Here is a 6,170-nt window from a genome sequence, read left to right on the forward strand (position 1 = left end):
GGAGTTCACATGGGGCTTGCCATGTTTGAGAGACATAGTACACGTTCATAGGCATGTGGGGAAACAACCACAACCATTCATAGGTCGCCAAATTTTGGTCACCATTAATGCAAAAAATTTGAATGCAAGGCTGATGCACGTCACATAATCTCGACAGAAGTGACATGTACAAGTAAACTACAGCAACTTCCACCCGTTCGGTGCAAATTACGAAATGGCAATGGTGATGGGTACCAAAATTCCTCAATCACAATGGGTTTTGGTAACTCCTTTTAGGTTGTTTGGGGTAATCTCCATCAGGAATCAGTTTTGGGGTGTATTTTTGTTTTTCTTTTTCCTCGATCAATCTCCTTCTTCCTTTCTCTATATTTGTTTTCATAGCAAACTCCCTCTTTCAGAACTACTGTCCAATTCCACCTCTACTTCTAATGGCCAAATCCGCCACCAATTAAGGCTTCTCTAGCCCTTCTCAAATTATGATCAAACTGCAGATTAGCATATTAAAACAATTCCTCCATTGGGAAGAGTAGGAATTAGGGGTACAAACGAGTTGAGTAAAATCAAATTTGACCTAATCAATTCGAGTCTCAACTTAGTTTTGTGAACCTCGATCTCGAGTTTGAATTAGATGAGCTCTCAATGCAAAACTCGAACTCAAACTTAAAAAATAAAATAATAATTATTTTATTTTTTAAAAATAAATTAAATAATAATTTTTCTTAACAAATAATAAAATATTAGGAATACGGATTAATCTTTCCTACACTGTCAGCGTTGAATGAATGACAAATATGCAAAATTTGAATTTAAAATTTAATTTTTGCACATATATTATAGATCTAATGGTGATAGTGTATACATTGTCAATATATATAAAATTTATTCTAGGAATATATGTAATTTTACTATTAAAACAAAAAAAGTAAAAAGAATATATATATAATCGAGCCGACTCGCGAGTTAACGAGTTGAGTATTTTGAGCTCGAGTTCAAGTCGAGTTCGGACTTGCGAGTGGTTCAATTCGTTTACAACCTTAGTAGGAACTAAATTAATATAACATAAAATAACCCATAGAGCATGAGCCAAGCTTATAAAAATAAACACCAATTGCACCGAAGTTGAAACATGTAGCAGAATATATTGAGGCCCTAAACTAAACCCATGATGACCACCATTATAAAATCTTCGTTGCTACGTTGTTGTGCTGTTACACATAGTAAGTCGAAGGGGCCATGGAGAAGGGGCATTTTATGAGAATTTCTGGAGTGAAGGGCCGAAAAGAGAAGGGGATATTGATAAGGGAAGGTGCCAAAGAGAAGGGGAAATCGACGAGAACATCATGACATTGACGAGGACATCCTGACGGTGAAGAGAATGGATATATCAATGGAGAAACTTGGAAAAGATCTGCTGTTTTACTTTTTTTTCTTTTTATTTTAAGTTTGCGCCTCAAATTGGTTAATGGGCTTGAAAGTGCCCAATTTGGTCATAATGACCGTCGCCAATTTTTAGGTTTTTGATAGTGATTGATGCAAAATCATACAACTCAGCCAAACACGATGTGTGGATACGAATACCAACCATACCCATTGAGGGGTGTCAAAACCCATTAGCCAAATGGGTGGTTTCATTCTTACTATGAGACTAGTTCCTAACCCATTATGAGACTAGTTCTTAATATGAAACTATTATGAATTAATTTCAATACATATTTGTTTGTGCCTATGAGAGAAATTATTGTGAAAATAACAAAGAATGCCATATGTTAAGTGGATTTTTATCAAGAAATAATGAGTATTGGTTAAATATTGAAGTCGTAGAAATTATAAGTTTTGAATTCAAATCTCACTATCTTCTTTTTGTTTTTTAAGTCTCACCCCTCTCTCATGGGAAAAAAATCTATAAAAAAGTATTGATTAAAGTGCTGTCATGAAAAGTTGAGGGGAGAGGCTGCAATTCAAAAGTTCATAGGATTTGGTACAATTAAGCCTTAAAAAATTATAAAAAATACAGGATTTATATGCGTGGCATGCAGACAACTTTGTGTAACTCAACATCCTACAGAGCAAACAGAAAATCTCCATCCTCGAGAGGGAGACCAATTGGTCCTCCTTCTCATGGCCTTCTTTCTTTTCTTTTTGTATGTAACTAGGAGGTGTGCACCGCGCATAAGCGCGGTGTGGATTTGAAAGATCGGCATGCCCAGTGTTGTTGAGTAAAGTAATAAGAAATTGGAAAGTAGAAAGTAAGAAATTTGGAAATTGTAATGAACAGCATATTTAACAGATAAGTAAAAAAACATTAATACCAATGAACGTAGATTTAGAAAACAGAATAAGTAGGTCTTCAGTGGTTAATGTTGAGATCATTGATGTTGAGGTTGTCAACGTTGTGAACTTCATCCATAGCGTAGTAAGTGATCATTTGATAAGCTGAGCGTTTGATCATTCTGAACTTTGATGTGGAGGGTTTGATGTAGCATGTAAGTATTTTTCCGTGGAGAATTGTTTGGAGATGCTGAGTTATATTTATATTCTGGTGAGAATAAAGTGTGAAAGGAATATAATAAGTTGTTGGGAAAAAGAGACCGAAACAAGTGATGCATAAAAGAAAATAGGTACTTACCTCCATTTGCAAATAGAATAGTTCAGCAGTTGAAAATTGAACTAGCTTTTCGGCTTCAGAGCCCATAGCAGTAAGACATAGAGTGCCAGTTGAATCCGTGATCCAAATGGAAATGCAAGCCCTGGAATTAATGAGGTGAAGTACATGCGATTGGAGGTATAGATTGAGTAAGATAAACAGGGTATATTATTTATAAGTACCTGGGTTGGAGATCAACTTTAACTTGGCAGTATTTGCAAGTTATTTTCCGTTCATCTACACAGCTGTTTGGGTGATAACAATTGGGACAAGCTATGTAGGTAAAATCTTGAGGTTTACAATCAAGCTCGACGACACCTCTAATCCATGCAGTCCTTGGTTTCTACATAGAATAATAAAAGCAATAGGAGGAGCAATAGGGAAATATTAACAAGGAAATATGAAAAAGAAGTTAAGATGTGAAATTGGTCAGTAGTATAAGAATTTTACGAAGTGAAGCAGAGCGGCTATGTCATGGATTTGATTGTAGTGAGGGGGAGGAAGAAGGATGTGCGGATTAGTATAACTGTGTTCATGGACCATCTGTGCTAGCTGAGGCGCGTTGTGATGATACCTAAAATAAGAAAGGAAAAGTTAAGGTGGAACAGAGTAATTGGAATGATGGAACATAGAGCGCCTAAAAAATTCTGACCAGTGATGCAGATCCGTTGCTTGTTGTACTATTGGAGATATCAAAATAGTGGTCGAATCTTGAGTTGAAAGACTAAGATCTGGGATATAAGGGAAAAAAAGGAAGAAAATATGAACAGCAAGATGAACGAAAAAGATTTTTTTGCTTATAAGTGTGATGGTGTTTTTTAAATAATAAATAGGAGGTATTTGGTTACAGTTCTGTGTTGTGACTTTCATTCTTATGCCAATGATGACTGGAAAATCGTTTTGAGCAGCTGCAATTGTAGGACCATTGGCTTGTTGGAAGTCATTCTTCAAAGTTAAAATGAATGGCCTCATGCTAGCAAAAACAGGAAGAATAAATATTTATGTGAATAGTTTGTTCGGATATATGATGTATGGAATAACTAAATGAATTAGCAGGTAAGGTTATTACTCTCGATCGGCAATGACATAGTCTCGAGCAATGGATGTTTCTCTGTCAGAAGTGATAGTTTTCACAGGTAAAGCATGTAGTATAATTCCCATGACATCTAAGGAAGTTTTAAAAAAAAAATCAGGATGCTAGTAATTTGTTGGCAGGTGGACAAGATATCGCATGGTGTGAGGACTAACTTACTTATAAGCTGATCAGTGTCAGCAATTACGGCTAATGTAGAGAAAGAATGTAGCTGAAAATGAAGAGGAAGAGAAGGCTGACCAGCCTCTTGAATTTCTTCAATTAAAGTATCTTCAGTAGCAATGAAATGAAATGGATATTGACTGATGGCAGTATCAGTAATTGGCGGAGAAACGAAAGCTCCAGAGATGTGGTATGTTTTAAACGGTACAAGCAGTTCAGTTGTTTGATCGAGAATACTTTGAGGAACATGCATTTCGACTGTCGTACCCTGTGATTAGCAAGTATTAAATTGTATTGAAGTTAGTTTGATGATTTGAAGGTAAAAGGAAGACTTGGATATATATTACCTCTGCGTCAGCAAGCACAAATGTTTGAAATTGTTGCTGAAGAATTGAGCTAGACTTCACATGTGTTGCTTCAATTGCCTGGACAGTAACTCCCCAGTGTTTCAAGGACGGATGAATAGCAGACAAAGGCATGGTAGAAGGGTTCATCTTACGGGTATTATTTAGCAGGATGTACTTTGAAGAGAAGATTGAGCGTGCTGGGTATTTGCAGAGGAAACTAAATGTGATTTATTGGTAGTAGGTGATGAATATGTAGAAGAGAAATGGTAAATGATTTGTAGAGTGGTAGGAAATGTAAATATGAGTAATAAGTTGAGTGATGGGTTGAAAAGAGAACAAGTAAAGAGATTGGCAGGCATGAAGTTGCAAATCTAGCAATATAATGCATGCAGTAAAGGAATCTTTGTTAGGCCTGCGGCATTTTGTCTGCTAGTAGCTCTAGACTTTTTGATTTAAATCAAGAATTCCTTTTTTAATGCTTATAAGGTGAACGAATAATTTGGTGTAAAGTAAGATGGCTGTGGCTGGTACTGGAAAATTATACGAAAAGGAACAATAAGTATGGGCGCACAACTCTATATCTAAAGTGGAGAATTTGTAATATTTGTTATAGTGGATTGGTAAATACTGTAATTTAAATTATTAGTATATAAAAAGTATGAATGTTAATATTAAGGAGTGCAACTGTAAAGATTTTTTTATCTTAGTTTTTGTTATTTTTAAATTATACTTATATGATTTTAATGTGGCACCTATTAAAGGAAATAAAACACTTCAATTGATTATATTTTAATGTTATTGGCAATTATAATTAAAAAAATTTTATTAAAAATTATTTACGTATCCTTGGACTCAATCTTCTATTATTATACATACCAATCATTATTATTATATAAAACGTATGAATGTTGGTATTAGGCAGTGCAAGTGCAAGTAGTTTTGATTTTGTTTTTTGTTTTTTGGAAATTACCTTCATGTTTATATGTAATAGAGTGATGAATATACTATAATTTTGGCTAAACATAATATTGTCAATATTTGATATGTTAAAGTTTAAGTTATAAATGAAAAAGTATTTGGTTTATGATTTCAAATTGAATTCTAAGGGATATGTGAACTATATTGGAATGTTTTTTTGATTTGATAAAATTTTTAAAAGTAAATATTGCAAATAAAATGCACAGTGAAGGAATATTGTAGGGAGAAAAGAATAGCTTGGTTGCTGAGTGTTGGGTCATGCGTGATGTTCAGTTCATGTAGGTCACTGCATTGTCAGAAATCTGATAAAATTTTGCAGCAAGGGAATATATTCCTGGGCAGAGTAAATTGTTGGATATGTATTGCAGTAAAAATGAGACAGACCAGTCTTTTTTGTCGAGAAGCAGGTTAATAATAAACTGATTATATATTTAATGAAGGATTACATATGTAAGTGGATATCCGTCCACCATAAAAGTACAGCAGAAAGATATTGTACCAAGGGAAAATCTTCTCAATTCCATCACTACTAAAGATTAAAACAGCAAAGCTTGTCTGTGATTCTGGAATGAAGACAAGCGTATCATTATGCTGCAGATGATGGTCCAGAACAAACTTTCTCCAATTTTGTTTGAGTCGGTTGCGCTTTATTCCAACTTGAGTGATGTTGTTGCCAGTTTTTAGAACTATAGTTGGAGTTCTGTTACCATTTAAAAAGTGATCGACAAACCGAGGGAGTTTCTACAAATAAGAGAATGTAAGTTAGTTAATGAAGAAGGGTAAATTATTCTGCCGGAGGAAAGGTGTTTAGAAACGGTGGATAGAAAAGAAGATTACCAAGGAATTTGGATATGCTGAGTCAAATGTCTGATAAAAGCAGATTGAATTGGATAGATCTTGAGAGAAATCCAGGCTTAGTGATGAGGAAACAATTTGCTGATGAAGT

This window comes from Coffea eugenioides, chromosome 1 (genome assembly GCF_003713205.1).
Source record: "Coffea eugenioides isolate CCC68of chromosome 1, Ceug_1.0, whole genome shotgun sequence".
Taxonomy (NCBI): Eukaryota; Viridiplantae; Streptophyta; class Magnoliopsida; order Gentianales; family Rubiaceae; genus Coffea; species Coffea eugenioides.